General features: G+C 44.0%; 1 pseudogene; it reads right to left on the bottom strand.

Moving 5' to 3' along the window:
• Nucleotides 1-842: 842 nt before the first annotated feature.
• On the bottom strand, nt 843-19808 carry LOC127028511 (pro-neuregulin-1, membrane-bound isoform-like; annotated as a pseudogene).
• Nucleotides 19809-20053: the final 245 nt, after the last annotated feature.

Consider the following 20053-nt stretch of genomic DNA (forward strand, 5'->3'; position numbering starts at 1 on the left):
GCAGAGTACTGGGTTCAAAGCCTCAGCTATCCTGAACCCATTTTCTAAGGGATAATTAGAATAATCAATATCTGTAAAATAATGAAATGACAGTGCCTAGTGAGTACAAGCTGACCTCTGATTAATAATATATTTCATTTAAAATCACAACATTTCTTTCTTTATATAAGTAATATTATTCAATACATGTTTTATGTTATCCTGCTGTAATGAATAATAGTAGCATGCTGTTGGATCTACTATTATCCTAGTGCCCGATGAAGCAAACCTTTCAGAAGGCAGAGAACAGATAAAATTCATTTCCTATATTCAAAACAAATAAAACTTATTGTAGAAGAAAACAGAGGAGTTTTTTGTTGGTTTTTCAATTAGAGGTTTTTCTGTGTGTTTTTTTGGGGGGGTTCTGAGGTGGGTGGGATGGGAAGGACATTACAGGGCTTTTTGATTTGGGGAGTCTACTACAAGCAAACAGGGACTTCTCAAATTCTTGCAAATTATCTGTTCAGGCATCATAATGCAGTGCACAAAAAACCAGGGCAATTGAAGATTAGAAGGTTTTTCAAAATGTTATGGGACAGAAATCTTTTTAACTATACAAAACTTGCTCTCAGCACAACATAACATAAAGGCACCATTGATATCTTTGTCCATTTTGAAATATTGCAAAAAATGCTACATATGACACTTAACTGTATATACGTATTTTAATTTATAAAAGTTTTATTTCCTTTCCTGTTTTCTGTTAGTGGAATTGCTAAAATAAAATAAATTGTTTAATTTAAAGGTGGAATACTTCATTATAGAAAATAAAGTTTTACATGTGACTGTATTTTGTTTATGTTTTATACAGTGATAGGGTCTTGGTTAGCTATTATACTGGACAACCTGGTTTGCAATTCTTCCTGTGTGAAGTGAATTGCTGCTCTCAGCCAGTCGGTATGAAGTGGTTGATTCTTGATTGGTTGCCATGGGGTACTGTATACTCAGGAAAGGTGTATCTTCGCCTATTCTTTCATCTTCTATTTCACTCTCAGAGCTACTGCTCTCAGAGCTTGTGTCAGAGTCTATTTCCACTCTGCTGGAAATATGGCCATTGAGCTTTGTTCTTTTTACCCTCTGGCTGTTGGTGAGTTTCTCTGGAGGCTCCTGTGCCGGCTCATACTCTTGCATTGCCCCATATTCCTCATCCTCTAATATTCTCAGAGGACTAGGTGGCAGACCGTTGCTCTCATAGGCAGAACTGTGGTGGAAGGAGTTGAACTGCTGAAGGTGGTGGTCATGCTTCTCTCATAGTTGCAGTGGGGTCATCAGAAACAGCAGTCTCTCCTCTTTCATGAAGGGACTCATGGCCACAGAGGGACAGACATGGTTAAACTGGTAGGCACATTTTGGAAGAAAACGACTTTGGAGAAGTCAGAGTGTGAAAATCTACAGGTGACCTGATCAGTTTTGGTCATAGCTGAGACATACCTGAAGAAGGACACACACACAAAATTTGCAAGCATGTAGGCAGGGACACATAAACACTGATGATCCTGTCGGCTGTGAGGGAAAAAGAGAGAAGTTTCTCTTAAGATCCCCAGTATCCTCACACTAGACTGTAAATACAAGGTAAATATTCTTGCTGCTATTAGTCCTATGATATATGAGCCTATGTGGTGGGTTGACCCCAGTCACCCACACAGCCGCTTGCTTATTCCCTCTGCACAGCAGGATGGAGGAGAGAATAGGAAAAGCAAAAGTGAGAAAACTTGTGGGTTGAAATAAAGACAGCTTAATAAGTGAAGGAAAGAGGGAAAAAAAACCCCCAAGCAATGCAAAGGCAATCATTCACCGCCTCCCACAAGCAGACCAATGCCCAGCCAGTCTCTGAGCAATGGATACCCTGGAAGACCCCCACCCCTTCTTCCACTACACCATTTTTACTGCTGAGTATGACATTATATGGCATGGAATATCCTTTTGGTCAGTTTGGGTCAGCTGTCCTGGATGTGTCCCCTCCCAATTTCTTGCCCACCCCCAGCCTACTTGCTGGAGGGGGACAGAATGAGAAAGAGAGAAAGCCTTGACACTGTGCAAGCACTGTTCAGAAATAGCCAAAACATTGGTGTGTTATCAACACTGTTTTGGTCACAAATCCAAAACACAGCACCATACGGGCTGCTATGAAGAGAGTTAACTGCATCCCAGCCAGACCCAGTACAGCCTATAAAGCCACTAACTTTTGAGACCCTTGGGAAAAAAGTCTGAGAACAAGAGGAATGCAGCAGAACTCCAAGGTCTGTTTGTATAGGAAGAACCAGAGAGATACCATAAATTCTTTGTTGACTCCAGGAATGGGGTTCAGAAACCTGAGGATAGACAGAAGTGAAATTAAGTTGCAAGTATTTTCTCAAAAGGAGAATGGCTGGTGCACTTCAGGCAGTATTTGCACAGGACTTGGAGCTTAAGCAAATGAGGATGGTGAAAAAATGAAATGAACTGAGTATCAGTTCTCTAGGGCTTCACCCATTTCTGTCAAACCAGGCTGTGTCAGGCTAGGGAGAAAATCAAACCTTGGACAAAAACCTCAGGCTAGATTTTGCCAACTTTAGATACTATGGGGTAGCCAGAGAAAGATTTGCAATACCATGCCAACAGCTTAGTACTGTTCCATGCCTTGGCTGCTAGTTGCCTCAGCTGTTAGTAATACTCTCTTCAGCTCTTGGATGCCATCTTCTCAGCCCCTGGTGACTTCCCCTCAGTTTTGCAGTAGCAGTTGACTTTGGAGCACTCCTGACCAAGAGAAGGTAAGGCAAGTCTGCTTGAGCCATCCTCAGTGGGGTATTCCCTTGGTCAGACTCAGTTGAGGAAGCAACAAGTTGCTGAAGGCCAGTCATTTCCTGAACTGCTCATGCTGCATCATGAAGGCTTGCCTGCAGGAATAGCTTGAGGTGAAATTCACAGCTAATCCATGCAGCTTTGTTTACTGGAGTGCCTTTGGGCCACCTAGCTAGCAGTTTCAGAGGAAAAATGCCAGAAATATCTTGCATTTTAGAGTATATACAATGACCCATCTACCTGTCATGCTGATAGCCCCTGACAGCCTCCATGTATCCCACACGCCCTTGTAACAACACCTCAAGAAGATAAAATAACAGATGCCCTAGAAGGGCTCCCACCATTGCCTCTCACAAAGGCAGCTTTAACTCTGGTTGAGGGTGGCCTATTTACATGGAAATGTGAATCCTCAGTGCTGTGTCTGAGGTACCTCCAGGGATCCAGGTCCTTCCTGGGGTTGCCCAGTGGGGATACATGCAAACGTTGGCTCCAACCACATAATGTGAGCTGAACACATATACAGCCCTAGCCCATCCCAAAGAGAAAGCTTAAAGGTGTTAGTTTTAACCATCTTCATGGCAAACATACTGGCTTGAGTTCTAGTGAAAGAGGCTCAGAGTGTATCCACCCTTAGCTCTTGTGCTCAACTGACAGGCAGTAACTAGTTACGTTCTGCTAAGTTCATCATATAGCTGAGCCTTTCACAGCAGAGATGGTGTTTATGAGCTTCTGTTGTGAGATGGGCAAGGATTTTCAAGAATATAGCTGCTTGGGTCTTCCAGGTCAATGCATGAGTGCGACTTTTAATATCTATTCTGATTTTATTTCAAAATTGTGATGGAGCTGTGGGGATTGGAGGGTGGAGGGAACACAACCTTGATTTACTAATTCACTGCACAGCAACATTTGATTGCTTCAGAAAATCATTCTTAGCTTCTATACTCCTGTATGTTTCAGAGTCACTTTTAGTTGTGAACAACTCTCATTTTTTCCTTTATATACAATCAATTCTTCTCTCAGTAAAAAATTGCCATGTATTTCTTGCATGCAAAAAATTAGCATTAAATTAGGCCTCATCTATTTCCTGTATTCAGAGTTTACAATCATTTCAGGCACAGGGCTAGGCCATCAGTGCCTAGAAAATTATTGCAGAAACGTTGCTGTATTTTTTTCCTGGAATGATATCTTCAGGAGATGCAGTATTTGAAGAAGTATATTCCTTCTCTTCCTCTCCCCCAAGTCTACCTAGTTTGTGTCAGAATACTGCCTAGGGTATCCTAGGAAGTCCAGAAAGACTGTATAAATTATCTTTGCTCCTCACACAGGCCCAAATATACTAAACTATAACACACTTCATGAGCACGAACTTGGCAGTACATTCCATATGGTCCCCAGACAGGAGACAATGCAATATTTACTGTTGTAGGTCCTGATCCAGCAAAGCACTTAACCACATACTTAGTTTTATTCATATGGTCAATCCCATTGTTTTCAACTGGACTAATCACAGGATTAAAAGCTAAGAATGCGTTTAAATGCTCTGCTGGATTGAGGCCATAGCTGTTTATATGATTTGGGTCATGAAAGATGCTGCATACCACATTTATTGAAAGTTAAATTCCAGGGCAAACTACAGACTCTTTTCCACATTCCAACCTAAAGCAAGAAGAGAGACAGACATGCTATGTTTAGTGGTCCTACAAGCCACATTCAGATAGCTTACATCCATGATTCATTATTACACTCTTAACCAGTTCTTCTTTGTGTAGCAGTTGGTTTCTGCTCCATCTGCATGTTCACGTTTCTGGAAACCAACAATGTGTCTCCTAAACAACTCAAACACCTTTCTGATGAGGCTTGTGTGGCTGTATTTTTTACATCATGGATATCCAGGGAGTTCAAACCCACTGTGATTTCACACTGCTCAGAGAGTTGGTCCAGTAACACCTTGTTCTCTTCTACTCCTGATTGTCTGGAGCCAAGCTCTTTTCAAATGTCTTGTTTGCTTCTCATTCCTTTCATTGGCTACTCTGGGGCCATCCCATCCTCTTGAGTTAAAAATCTCAGCCCAAAGCTCAGAAGCCTTCTTCAATGAAAGTTTTCTTGAAGCTGATACATTTCAAGGCACACTTTAGGTGTTGATGAAATGGTCTTTTCTGAGAAAAACTACTTTGTTGGAAAATTCCTGGCTAGCTTTGTTTGTAACTATTGTTGATTTAATAGGAGCCTGGGCAATTCTGACTTGCAATTTGTGTTCCTTGCTTTTATTTATTAAAATTCCAAGGACAATTTTCAAAGTACATAATGGATTTAGGAGCTGTAATCCCACAGAAGGTAGGTGGTGGTTGCATCCTTATATTGCTTAGAAGTCCTTTGTAACCTCCCTCCTATGGATCAATATATTGCTTTCTCCTCATCTTTTGTTTCTGACAAAATCCATAAGTTTACTTACTTGCTTGTTGCAAGTAACTGAGGTCTCCTTTTACTTTATTTTACAATGAAAAATTCCTGATGGGTCTCCAAATGTTAGCTGCTGCCTGCTAGCAATAAGTCCAGAAAAGGCAGGAAGGGCAGAAATGTATTTGGTAGAGTTTAAACTATAGAGATCTCCATCTTTATGAATGAGGAGAGGCATTCCCTACATGAACAGGATTGATAGGTTTCCTCTGTGATCCCAAACCACTAGGATTCACTTTGAATCTATTTTAGACCGCCAGGCCCTGCTAGCTAGTGAAAATAAGATGGTGTTGTAATACCTTTCGCTGTGAGGGGAGTCTCAATAGGAGTCAGGAGGCTCTTTCGCATGCCTGAGGAAACTGTTGCAGCCCTGTGGACCTCCAGGACCACTGAGGTGTTCCCTGGGTTGTGTTGGGCTTGTATACCTGCTGTTTTCCACAGATGAGCTCACCAGCACAGAGTGGCTTTCAGAGATAATGCTTTCAGCGTGGCCATTACTCCAACTGGAAAAGACCAGTCAGGAAAGGAGAAAGAGGGAGGAGAGAGTGAAAGGGCAATTTTATTTTAAATGCAAAACAGGAGAAAGCAAACTAACAGAAGTTTAATAAGGGGAGAGCAAGAACGTTGTGCAGCTCAGGATGTGCAATTTAAGCTTAAGATTGAGAAATGGGGATGCAGAATTTTGTGAATAGTGTGATCAAACACACATAAAGATGGTTTTGTGTGCATGGATGAAGGGAGGGAAGGGAAAGGATTTCCAGTCAGTAGGAGTGGAGACCACTCTAAAACAAAAGACCTGTAATGATTTAGTAGTTTGCATATATTAAAAATCACAGTAACGGAATGCCATGCAATCAATAAAGCTCTTTGTAAATTCCTAGAAAGATAATTAGTTTGGTGAGATGGCATCAAATACAATTAGTCTTAAAATTAAAACTCTACAAAGGGAGTACATGTTTTTGGTTCTTTTTTTTTCACATCTTTTCTGTTCATGCAACAACAGCACTGACAGTACAAGGGATTTTTTTCCTTCTCCAATGCTGTTTGTGTTCCTGCTCCAGTACTTCTGTTTGGGTGTCGGGGTGACCAATGTGGAGTGATGTGTTGTTGACGTGTAATGGTTTGTGGAAAACAAAGTCTCTGTTTTTTGTTCAGTGATGTGCTCACTGGAGAGTACTTTTTTTGAAATGTACTGATGGAAAAAAACAAAGACTTTTTCACACACACCAAATCACAGGTCCTTGTCACCCATGCACAAAGACATTGCACTGACACACTTTAGTGCATTCATATACACTTTTGTGTACACATTCCCTTTAAATTCAAAACAGGAGGAAACAAGTGAGTTATTTGCAAAGGGCTGTATCCCAAGCAGGTTATAAACAACATGCACATGGTATAAGGAAATGAGAAGTCGTCATGGACAGAGACTTGGAAAGCAAGCACACCCATTGCTACCAGATGCAGCAAGAATACTGCTCTCTAATGGACAACACAGCAGTAGTTAATTCATTCTTTTGTCCTTTACGTTGTAAAGGATCTGGGCAGGAAATGGCTATTTACAGTGCCAAAGGATACCATGTCACATGGCTGCAGCACCAGAGTAAAGCTATTGTTCAGTTCTTAGGGGAGTCTGCAGAACCGTCCAAAAGCCTTGTGCAGATGGGGCTGTAGGTGTGCAGTGCCCGGTATTCTGCACAGATTTTGCCTGGGGACTCCACTGGTCTCAAGAGAGATGCTGTTGCTGGTAGGGCACTCCATTGTTCCTAATAGGAACTCTTGGTTTCTCCACTTTTAAAAATATGGCCATGGATTTAGGTCCCTAAAGGGGAAGTGTTGGAAGTTGAGATGTTTTGAAAATGTATCTTTGCCTTACCAAAGTCAGTGGGAACTTTGCCATTGACTTCAGTGGAGCCGGGGCTCACCCCTGAATTGAGCTGTCACTAATATTTACAGTGATGGTGGAACAGGAGAGCAAGAATGGCTTGTGGCTGCAGGAAGCAGACCTTCTGGACAATGGACTTCTACAGGGAAAGGTGGAGCAGAAGGAATGGCTATGCATAGTGTAAACTCTGGCCTCTTCCACAGAAGCAGACGACACCAAGCTGAGTGGTGTGGTTGACACACCTGAAGGACGGGATGTCATCCAGAGGGACCTGGACAAGCTCGAGAAGTGGGCCCATGTGAACCTCATGAGGTTCAACAAGGCCAAGTACAAGGTCCTGCACATGGGTTGGGGCAACCCTCGGTATCAATACAGGCTGGGGGATGAAGGGATTGAGAGCAGCCCTGTGGAGAAGGACTTGGGGGTACTGGTGGATGAAAAGCTGGACATGAGCCAGCAATGTGCACTCACAGCCCAGAAAGCCAACCATATCCTGAGCTACATCAAAAGAAGGGTGGCCAGCAGGTCGAGGGAGGTGATTCTGCCCCTCTACTCTGCTCTGGTGAGACCCCACCTGGAGTACTGCATCCAGCTCTGGAGTCCTCAGCACAGGAAAGACTGTTGGAGTAGGTCCAGAGGGGGGCCACAAAAATGGTCAGAGGGATGGAACACCTCTCCTATGAAGAAAGGCTGAGACGGTAGGGATTATTCAGCCTGGAGAAGAGAAGGCTCTGGGGAGACCTTATTGCAGCCTTTCAGTACTTAAAGGGGGCTTATAAGAAAGATGGGGACAGACTTTTTAGTAGGGCCTGTAGTGATAGGACAAAGGGTAATGGTTTTAAACTGAAAGAGGGTAGATTCAGACTAGATATAAGGAAGAAATTTTTTATGATGAGGGTGGTGAGACACTGGAACAGGTTACCCAGAGAGGTGGTAGATGCCCCCTCCCTGGTAACATTCAAGGACAGGTTGGATGGGGCTCTGAGCAACCTGATCTAGTTGAAGATGTCCCTGCTCATTGCAGGGGGGGTTGGACTAGATGACCTTTAAAGGTCCCTTCCAACCCAAACTATTCTATGATTCTATGATTCTATGAAGAAATGCACGTCAGTGAAATTTGCTCGAGTCAAATTCCAATGGCAAGAACCTTTCAGATACCTCTCTTTCTTATGTTTTACACTGCTGTTTGATACAGAGACATACACCTGCCTGACTTTGACCAGATTACCCGAGGCAAAGGTTTGTCTATTCAGTTCAAATCTGGAGAAATTTAGATTACAATTTTATGCTCAGAGAAGTAAGAGCTACAGTCAATTGCAACGGCCCTGACTAACAATCATAGGTATAAAAATAAAGAGAAAGGTTTACTTAGTTTTGCAGTAGGCCACCAAACACATGATGCCAACTACTAGAAGAGCAATGCAAATGCCCATTATGGTCACACCAGTTCTGATACAGTTCCTTAGCTTCTAGAAAGGGACAAAAACAGAGAAAGTCACAACATGGAGGATGGCTAGGCAAGCAGCACACAGTCAACAGCTGGCATGCTACATACCACCACAGAGAATCACACAGCCACACCGAAACACAGCTATCACATGCTTTGGGCAAACTCATTGACTGCAAGGAGAGCAGAACTATACCATAAGCTCTTAACACAGTACTAGGGACCACTAGGTCATCCATACAAATAAAGTCAAAAGTAATCTTTTTTTTCTTTTAAAAAACACTTCTATTGTTAACAAAAATCATATCTAAGAAACAACTTTAAAATTGACAAACACTCAGCATTTGCTGGAAATAAAAATGCAATGCACTAATGTAATAACATGAGTTTGCAAATGCTTTGGATGTTTCACTCTTTCAAAGACAACCAGAGTGAAGGCCAGTTTTGCAGCCCTTGAGATTTTTATATTTTTTTTCTTTCTTTCTTTCCTTGTTTGGCTTGTTTTAATATCCAGTGCTCTTTCTGTTTCCATATCTATTAAATTCTCAGTGGTGTTTGCAGGAAAAAAAAAAAATCCTTTTACATTTGAGGTGTGAGCTTGGCTTGTTATTATATCACTAATGGAAATGAAATAAAGAATCTGAGATCTGGTGATAAAATTCAGCCTGTTTCTCCAGTGCCCCACAAAACATAGCAGTAGCAACAATCAACAATGCCTTGTATCAGAGAAATGCTGGGAGTTCACTTGCATCTCTTAATTTCTAAAAAAGGAACTGCTCTACCTAGAATTGCAACTTGCTCTCTGATGAGAGCTTGTTACACAACACTATTCTCATTCACAAGAGATGTTTTACTATTATAAAGTAGAGTTAAAATCCTAGAATTTGGGTGGGATGCTGGATTTTGAGGTAATAAAGGTGTCTGCTGTCCATCATAACTCCTAATTTGGCAGTGGGACTGCTGAAGCTATCACTTAAGAAATGGAAATGTAGTCTCCAGAACTTTAATTCATCTGAAAAACCTGTTAATTATTTTAATAAATGTGACCAAATATTGTTCAAGCATGGCTACATGCCAGTGCAGGTACTACCCAATACCCAGTGCTGAGATGTGTGAAATGTCAGTTGGGCCCTTCAAGATTCTCCAGTCTCAAAACAGCTACTTGCATATGTAATCTTGGTGCTCAAGATTCAGGGCAAAAGGAAAGTCTTCCATGAAGCAAACAAACAAATGAAAAGAAATCTTAATTTCTCTGATACAATGCACCTTACCATGGAAAGAATTCTTCCTACAAGCCAACCCCACTGCAAAACAAAACACCAGTGAATAGGTCATGAACATTGTCAGGCAAAATTAATAGCACTGTTTATTAACAAGAGGGGGAGAGAAGTGACTTTGTTAAATCTAGGATACTACAAAAAATGTATTAAACAAAAAATAGCTCCAAGAACAGAAAGTAAAAAAAGGGAGGGAAGAAGGAGTGGAAATTAAACCAAACCAAACCGGGACAGAGAGAAAAAGAAAAAGGTGAAATACAGGGAAAGACAAAGTTAAAAGGTTGAGAAGACAACTGCAGGCCTGGCACAGAATGCTTGATACTGGGAAAAAAGAGTGAAGAAATGTTTGAGGAAAAAACAAAGACTGAAGCAGAGTCTGAAGGCATTTCTCATACAGCATAACTCCTTGCCTAGGCTAGTTAGTGGCTCCTGACCCTCTTCCCACTTTTGCTCATTCTGAAAGCACTTTTTGGCTAGCCATGTAAATAGTATATTATAAGCTGTCACAGAAAACAGGAGAATTGTGCTTAGCAATTTGGAATATTCCAAATATTGTCATGCTGCCAGATGTTAGCTCATGAAAGCAAAATGAATAAATAACTATCAGCTCCCTTTTTGGATGGAGATGGGGAGGAGGATTAAATAAAAGTGGAAGCTCCACTTGGTAGTTATATTCAGTGTAAATTGTATTGACTCCAGCAGGGTTACTCCATATTAAGGCTATTATACATGGGTCCAGCTTCTAGATGGTGATCACCTTGGTAATGTTGTTAGGGTGATTTAGTCTTGTACATGTGTTGGATTCTCCTGTGCTCATTGCATGGTGGCTTATGGAAGGAGGGTGCTATAGGGGGAAGGGGCTGTTTTTGGTTAGTTTTGAAAAACATTTTCTATCTGTCTGCTGGTGTCATAGGTATCTGTGGGCATGGAAAGATAAACTCCAGGGGTCAGTTTCATTGCTCTAATTCTCTCACATACCATTCAAAATTAGGCCCTTAGATTCATCCAGCCTAACTTGAAGGACTAGAGATAGCAACCACAGTATCTCCCTTCATTATCCTGTCAGGAGAAAAAGGTACCCGAAGATGGCTTTTCAGCTCTCAGGTGGGTTGGGTAAGTATTTGTAACTACAGGGGGTCGTACAGAGCAACTACACCCGAGAGGCTGATTTTGAGGGAATGAAAAGTGGGGGGAGTGTGTGCGTGTGTGTGTGTGTCTGTGCTGGGCTAGATGTTCAAAGGGAGGGTCCCCTCTACGCATCATGCAACTGATGCTACATGGAGTAAGTGGGTCGCACTGATAATGCAACAGGCTCGAATGGGAAACCCCGACTGTCCAGGAATCCTGAAAGAGACCATGGACTGGCCAGAGGGCTGAAACTTTGGAGTGTCGCCAGAGGAGGTGACTCGTGCTGTATAATAAATTACTAAAAAATGAGAAGCAATATGCTCTGTTTACACATGGATCCTGTCGTATTGTGGGAAGACATTAGAGTTCGAAAGCTGCTGTGTGGAGTCCTATAGGACGTCGCAGAAACTGCTGAAGGAAAAGGTGAATCGAGTCAGTTTGCAGAGGTGAAAGCCATCCAACTAGCCCTAGAGATTGCTGAACGAGAAAAGTGGCCAGTACTCTATCTCTGCACTGACTCATGGATGGTGGCAAATGCCCTGTGGGGGTGGTTGCAGCAATGGAAGCAGAGCAACTGGCAGCGCAGAGGTAAACCCATCTGGGCTGCCGCACTGTGGCAAGATATTGCTGCCCGGGTAGAGAACCTGGTTGTGAAAGTACGTCATGTAGATGCTCACATACCCAAGAGTCATGCCACTGAAGAACATCAAAACAACCAGCAGGTGGACCAGGCTGCTAGAATTGAAGTGGCTCAGGTGGATCTGGACTGGGAGCATAAGGGTGAGCTATTTATAGCTCAATGGGCCCATGGCACATCAGGACATCTAGGAAGGAATGCAACATACAAATGGGCTCGTGATCGAGGGGTGGACTTGACTATTGATGCCATTGCACAGGTTATCCATGAATGCAAAACGTGCGCCATAATCAAACAAGCCAAGCGGCTAAAGCCTTTTTGGCATAGAGGACGATGGCTGAAATATCAATATGGGGAAGCCTGGCAGATTGATTATATCACACTACCATGAACCTGCCATGGCAAGCACCGTGTGCTTACAGTGGTGGAAGTGACTACTGGATGGTTGGAAACATACCCTGTGACCCATGCCACTGCCCAGAATACCATCTTGGGCCTTGAAAAGCAAGTTTTATGGCAACACAGCACCCCTGAAAGAATTGAATCAGACAACGGGACTCATTTCTGAAACAACCTCATAAACACCTGGGCCAAGGAGCATGACACTGACTGGGTATATGTGGCAGGTACACCCGCCCTGATAGAGAGCGAAACTTCTCGGCCGTTGAAAAGAGAAAAAAACTAGAAGCTGCGGTTTGGGGGTCCAGCCGCCCCGCCCACATGGTGGAGTCAAGTTACGACCATCACATGCACACTTCTGTCAAGGAATAAAGAAGTGTTGGCTCTTGGCCAATGAGGACTAACATGACCTTATTTGACCACAGATCAGATTCGACTAGGGTATAAATGGAGCCCCGCCAGAGGGCAAATTGAGTCAGTCCTCCTTGGAGCAGCGGGTCTGCAGTCGGGGACTCTCCCCTTGGGTCGGGACACTGTCCAAGGTAACTCCTTGAGGTTGAGAGCCCTCATCTTTTAGGTGAGTGATATGTGCTTTTTGGGTCATCATTTCTAAAGCTTACAAATTCTTAAGTCGGTTGTGTAGTATTAATTTCCCCTTACATCATTGAACTTGTGGTTTACTAATGTTGTCAGAGTTCTAAACGATTTTGATTGAAGAATAAGTTTTTTTGAGTTTAACACCTGTTTAATTTGATTGTGTGAGCCTCAGTGACATTAAATTGGCGTAGTCAGCAGGATGATGTTAATAGAGGAATTATTACAGAGGCACGGCTGTAGCCCTTCTCCCCCAGGTATAAAATGGGCAAAGGAGAAGTGATCCGACCCAGCAGCAGTCGTAGAGAAAATAGAACAATGCCACAGAAATAGTAGAGATGGCAAAGGCAAAGGAAGTATGTGTGCCATCCTGGGTGCCTGTTTGATTCAAGCACAAGAACAAAATAATGATTCCGACAGATTGGCAAAGGATAATTTAAAAAAGCAATTGGAAATAGACTGTTTAAAAGTGGAACTGAAATGGGAAAGAGAGCAGACACGTCTATTAGAATGAAAAATTGAAATTATGCCAGCACAAGCAAAAAAGCCCCCCAGCATTGTCCAAATCCAAAAATTGATCGCCAGCGTGGACCCCAAGGACTGGGATGGAGACATCTGGGGAGACCCTGATGAAAATAGGTCTGGAGAAGTAGAGGAATTAGAGGAAAGGGACATGTGACCCCTTATTAAAACGGAAAGGCACACAGGTCCACAAGGCAGGAACCCCCGAACCACTGTCCACACGACCCCTTGGACAGGACCCGAGCTCAGCGAATTACAAACTAAGTTTTCGCACAAGCCTGGCGAAACAGAAACTGAATATTTGTGGAGAGTTTCTTTAACGGGGGGAGATTGGATACTGTTGAGCGATGACGAAGCGGGGGGGTTCTGGGGTCCAGGAGTGTTTCTGAGTGAAAGACCAGAGGGTGATCAGTCAATAACGTCTCGAGTAGCTTATTGGGCTGGAGGTGTGGACCCAAGGAGAAAGGAGAAGCTATTACTATTCAGGTAAAGGGATGGTCAGAGTTAGCAGAAGGAGTGCAAAAAGCCGCGTGTGTTCAGGCGATGTATGAAAGGGGGCAGCAAGGGATACCGATGGCTGCACCAGTGGACCCCAGCCACCTTAGACCTCTTATTAGGGGACTACCGGACACCTTAAAAATACATGTCCAGTCCCTTAGAGGAAGGATTCAGAGGGCCATTGAGTGCAATCAACAAAACCCTCAGAATCTGCTAGCGCACGTGTTAACCTGGGTGGAAGTGTTACATGATATAGTTACTCAGGGGCTTGAAATGGGATGGGTGGAGCCGAACGGTGGCGTGGATGGTAATAGGAAGGTTCGGCAAGCCAGTTGAAAGTCCCACCCTGAATGGCCTCCCCACCGGGAGTCTGAACACCCTCCCCGAGGTAGGCCGGGTCGGACTTACAATCCAGGAAGGAACAACCTTTGGCGAAAAGTGTTAACACTAGGGGAACCCAGAGCAATGTTGCACGGGCAATCCACCTACCGGATCTGGAAGCTGGTGGAATTGCTAGAGGGGAAAACTAGAGACTAAAAGGAAATGCCAGCAACCACACCCCCTCAGGAAGGGAAACTTAACCCTTTTGCAGCCCTGCAAGGGGAACTGGAAGAGTTAAAATACTGGAAGTTGCGGTTTGGAGTTCAGGCCACCCAATCCACGTAGTGAATTCTTGCCAATGGTCTGCTGACAAGGAACCTTATATACATATCCCTGTGGGTCCAATACAGATAAGTTTAGAATTCTTAATTGATACGGGAGCCCAAATTAGTGTTTTAAATAAACAGCAAGCTGCTGAGTTAGGAATCAAACCATCAAGAAAGACTATAAACATAATAGGTGTGACGAGGGCAGCAGAAAACTGTCCCATAGCTCAAACTCAACTTTGTCTACCTGGGGAAAAGAGAATGATGGCTGTGGAAGTAGCTTTGAGCCCTTATAAGGGAAATATATTAGGATTTGATGTGCTGGCGGGCAAACGATGGTATCTACCCAATGGCAGGGTGTGGAGTTTTGGAGGCAGAGGGGCAGAGACTATCCATGTGAAAACTTTGCAGGTTGTTCCTGCACTACCGCAATCTAGAGTAACCCGTGTTTCTCAATATCCACTGCCAGACGCTGCCAAACGGGGTATTTTAGAAGTAATTAATCACCTCAAGAAAAGACAGATCATAAGACACACACATTCCCCTTATAACTCTCCAGTTTGGCCAGTCTGTAAACTGGACGGGAGGTGGCATTTAACAATCGATTATAGGAGATTAAACAGTAATACTCCACCACTAACTGCTGCCATCCCGAGCATAACCTCAATAGTAATGGCAATACAGGCAGCCGCCCACCCATGGATGGCCGCCCTAGATGTTAAGGATATGTTTTTTATGATTCCCCTAAGGGAAGAGGATAAACCCCAGTTTGCCTTTACTTGGGAGGGGACACAATACACCTTTAATTGACTTCCCCAAGGATACAGACATTCCCCCACTATAGACCATAATGCCTTAGCCAAACTTCTCAATGCTGTGGAAGTGCCATCAGGCGTCCATATATATCAATATATAGATGATACCCTAGTCGTTGAGATAACAAGGAACAGGTAGGGCAAGTGGCTGAAGCCATCTGGAATTTGTTGACTGAGAATGGGCTAGACATTCCACCTTCTAAATGTCAAGGTCCCAGACAAGAAATTAAATTCCTAGGAGCTTGGTGGATAGCTGGAGCAGTTGCTGTACCCGACGACACTCTGTTGGCTATTGAGAAGGGACAGACTCTGGGCAATAAGACAGAATTACAGCAGCTGCTAGGTACATTGGGATATTGGAGGAAGCATGTACCGGGGTTCTCAGTGATTGCCTGCCCTCTATATGACTTGCTTCAAAAGAATAGGGAATGGGATTGGACTCTGCAATATACGGAAGCCCTCAATATCCTGAAAGATGAGCTCAAGGCCTACCAGAGGCTAGGCCCGTTGCACCCGTGAGATCTGTTAAGGGTGGAGTGCGGATTTGCCGCACATGCTTCATACTGTGGCGTGTTTCAAAAGGGACCGCAAGGACCGACTAGACCTTTAGTGTTCTCTTCCACTTCATTTAAGGAGAATGAGCAGATTGGGAAAAGGGGGTCATTTCCCTCACTAGAGCGGTTAAAGAGGCTGAAAAGCTGCACACATTACAAGATGTTATAGTACAGGGCCCTTTTCCTCTCTTAAACTCAATCCTCAATTGATCGCCTCCTCCTGAGGGAGTAGCCCAAGAGGCCACGGTTTGGAAATGGTATGCATACTTAGAAGGGGTTAGCCAATTGCTCCTGTTGAAAGAGGGCCTGGTCAAGGCCTCCAGACTACAACAGCCTGTAAATCCTGATTCAACCTTGTTGGGTCGGCCCCTACAAACCTTCTCCGATTGAAGAAGCACCTGAATTTGTGGCAGGCTCAGATATGCAGGGAGTATGGTTCACCGACGCATCTGCCCATCAAGTGGGATCAAGGTGGCAATATAAAGCAGTAGCGTTAGAAATTGGTACCGGGAAGACAGTCAAAGAGAGTGAAGGTAGCGCACAAGTAGGAGAGTTACAGGCTCTCCTACTGGTCGTGGAGAGTGGTGCTACCATCATTTATACCAGCTCCTACGTGACCTTTAAGGGCACTACAGAATGGATATGTCAGTGGGAATCTAGTAAATGGGAAATAGGTTGTACAAAGGTATGGAGGACAGAGGACTGGCAACGTCTCCTGGCAATAGGGAGGTCCTGGCCTTTGAAGGTGGGATGGGTGAAGGGCCACACGCGGGATGGAACCCCTGCTGCGAAATGGAACCAACAGGTGGACCACGTGGCCCAAATCAGGGCAGTCACCAGTGAGAAGGAAGATTAGGACTGATTAGCTGAATGGTTGCATATCAAGCGAGGTCACTCAGGGAAAGCAGATCTTTATTACGAATGCCAATCCCAGGGTTGGCCAGTGCCTATGAAAACCTGTGAGGCAATCCTCACGGCTTGCCCACAATGCCAAATAAGGCTTAAGGCTGATCACCCAAATCAAGCCCCAGCCCAGCATATCAGACAAGGCAAGGCTCTTTGGAGCACCTGGCAGATTGATTATGTTGGCCCTTTGAAACCATCCCATGGGAAGAAATATATTTTGGTAGGAGTAGAGGTGGTATCAAGACTGTCTATGGTCATGGCCATTAGCACAGCCACCGGAGATCAGACAGTCCAAGCTCTGCTAGAATGGTTTAGTATTTTACCTATTCCTGAATGCATTCAAAGTGACAATGGGTCACATTTCACGGCCACAGTGGTACAAGACTGGGCATGAGGGGAAGGCATCAAATGGGTGTTTCACACACCATATTATCCCCAAGCTAATGGTATAGTTGAACGAACCAATGGTTTGATCAAAAGACATGCTGATGTCTTGCGCCATAACTGGGACATATGATTATCACAAGTGGTTTTTACTGTTAATAACCGATGGGGAAATTATGGAAGTCCAAAAATCTGAGCATTTTGTCCTACGGGACCATTAACGGGTGACGACCCTATATCGGACAATCAAAGGGACCAGTTCCCACTAAGGACGTATGTGGGCCAACCCGTCATGATAAAACTGCCCTCTATTGGCATTGTATCCATGACCCTGGCAAAACCCAGAGGCTTATATGCCTGGGAACCCCTAGATGGGAGCGGAAAACCCCACCGTATTAGTGTCCGGTGGATAATCCCTGACTTCTAACCTCGAGACCCGGTCTCAAAGGACGGAGGCCTAGCTTTGTGTTTTCTTACAAGACAATGGAGAAATGAGCCATCCTGGTGCTCCTACTGGCAGTGATGATGGCGGCCAGTGTGGACGGTGAAGATCTGGATGACAATGTGGTAGCAAAAATGATGGTGGGATTCACCCGAATGATGAACCTAACCTCTGTAACGGTTTGCCTACCTACCCCAAAGTCAGCTGAAGACCCTCTACTGATTTTTGTGCAGGACATCAATATATTGCTAGCCCTTGAGCTCACATGGGAGCAATTTAACAATATGTCGTGGTTTAACCCCAGCCGGCAACTAAGCACCACGCAGCTGCTCGCTCACTCCCCCCCACCCAGTGGGATGGGGGAGAGAATCAGGAAAAAAAAAAACCTTGTGGGTTGAGATAAAGAGAGTTTAGTAGGACAGAAAGGAAGGAAAAATAATGATGACTATGATAATAATAATAATATGACAATAATACTACTAAAAGAATTAGACTATACAAAACAAGGGATGCACAATGCAATTGCTCACCACTCGCCAACCGATGCCCAGTTAGTTCCCGAGCCGCGATCCGCGCCCCTCCCAGCCAACTCCCCCCAGTTTATATACTGGGCATGATGTCATATGGTATGGAATACCCCTTTGGCCAGTTTGGGTCAGCTGTCCTGGCGGTGTCCCCTCCCAACTTCTTGTGCCCCTCCAGCCTTCTTGCTGGCTGGGCATGAGAAGCTGAAAAATCCTTGACTTAGTATAAACACTGCTTAGCAACAACTAAAAACATCAGTGTGTTATCAGCATTCTTTTCCTACTAAATCCAAAACACTGCACTATACCAGCTACTAGGAAGAAAATTAACTCTATCCTAGCCGAAACCAGGACACAATAATAGCTGGAGGTTCAAAGAGGTCGAGGGAGGAGGCTATATTTATGTTGTCTATAGTTGGTCACCAGGCACAGTAAATGCTAGTTCGGTATGGAACACCAGATGTAATTATATTCTTCAACCTACCCATGAGGCCACGGGATGGAGCTGGAATGGTACTACACCATGCCCTGAAATTCCATGGGGGACTACCAAATATAGTGCTTGATGGAACACTGATGACCATTCCCTACAATACACAAAGTCATTAAACGCCTCATGGTGCATCAAACACCCTGAACGGGATAACAATGAATGTCCCAGCGCATGTAACTGTAACTCGTTTGACTGCCCCCTCAATTGCACATGGGCTAGACACACCTATAAACCTAGCTGGTATGGAGAAAAAGATAAAATACTCTTGGCAGGGAAATCTCCACTCTGGAACTGCCGGGTGGAAATTGGGTGCAAAGACATAGATAAAATGCCATTACTATGGCTATATCCTCCCATTCAAGAAGCTCTAATACAGGGCTGTCTATGTAGCAATACTAGCTACTCACGACCTTCTGTCCTGAATTGTAGCAAGAAAGACTACTGTCATCCCCTTACTACCATGCCAGGTTCATGTCAAACATCCACCGTCTCTGCACCCCCTAACTTAGCATGGGCATGTTCTGACGGCCACCTATATTCCCGACTATATCCAACCGTCCCTGGACTAGCCTGCACATTAGCCGTGCTTTCTCTCTGTCCTATTTATTGAAAAGGACCCATGCCACACAAGTGGTGGGATCGTAGGCCAAGGGATTTATGGAAGGGATGGCAGGAAGCCTCGACACGAGTTGGATGGTGGATGGAATCGATATTTGGGCTAGGAATCGCTCCGGTACAAAACCGACAGTACGTTCTAGAACTAGGTCTACAACTATCAGCCTTAGCCAACGTTACGTCTGACAGTTTGGGGCTCTTGAACGATCAGTTACAACATACCAGTAAAATGACCATCCAAAACTGAGCCGTATTGGATTTGATGCTACTAAAGGAGAAAGGTGTATGTGGAGTTTTGAACATGTTGATGGATGACTGCTGTGTCCACATTCTGAACGTATCAATGCTGCTTCAGGACCAAATCAACAAAATGAAGAAAGTGGCAAAAGACTCAGAGGCAATTGTTGCTGCACTAGGGACTAATTGGCTGGGAAAGGTTTTTGATATGTTTGGATTTTCTTTGTCGGGATGGCTAACTAGCCTTCTCCAATCTTTAACAATGATTGTAGTTGTGATTATTATAATCTGTATTATAATAAACTGTATTAAACGCGTGGTAGTGAAATCTGTATTAACAGTTAAGTATACTCCCTTAAAACCTGTTCGTGTATTAGATATCCCAATATAACTTTAGAATAAGAAAGGAATGACGATCCACAATGAGTGTTAAAACTCACCAAAACTGCGCTCCCTTTTAACTTTGGAGGCAAGAGGTGACTGTACCACCGCTCCAAGGAAACCAGTCGAATCGTGACTGTGGTCATGGTGTGGATTGTGTGGCAGGTACACCCGCCCTGATAGAGAGCGAAACTTCTCGGCCGTTGAAAAGAGAAAAAAACTAGAAGCTGCGGTTTGGGGGTCCAGCCACCCTGCCCGCATGGTGGAGTCAAGTTACGACCATCACATGCACACTTCTGTCAAGGAATAAAGAAGTGTTGGCTCTTGGCCAATGAGGACTAACATGACCTTATTTGACCACAGATCAGATTCGACTAGGGTATAAATGGAG

The sequence above is a fragment of the Gymnogyps californianus genome, unplaced genomic scaffold (genome assembly GCF_018139145.2).
Source record: "Gymnogyps californianus isolate 813 unplaced genomic scaffold, ASM1813914v2 HiC_scaffold_34, whole genome shotgun sequence".
In the NCBI taxonomy this organism is placed as follows: domain Eukaryota; kingdom Metazoa; phylum Chordata; class Aves; order Accipitriformes; family Cathartidae; genus Gymnogyps; species Gymnogyps californianus.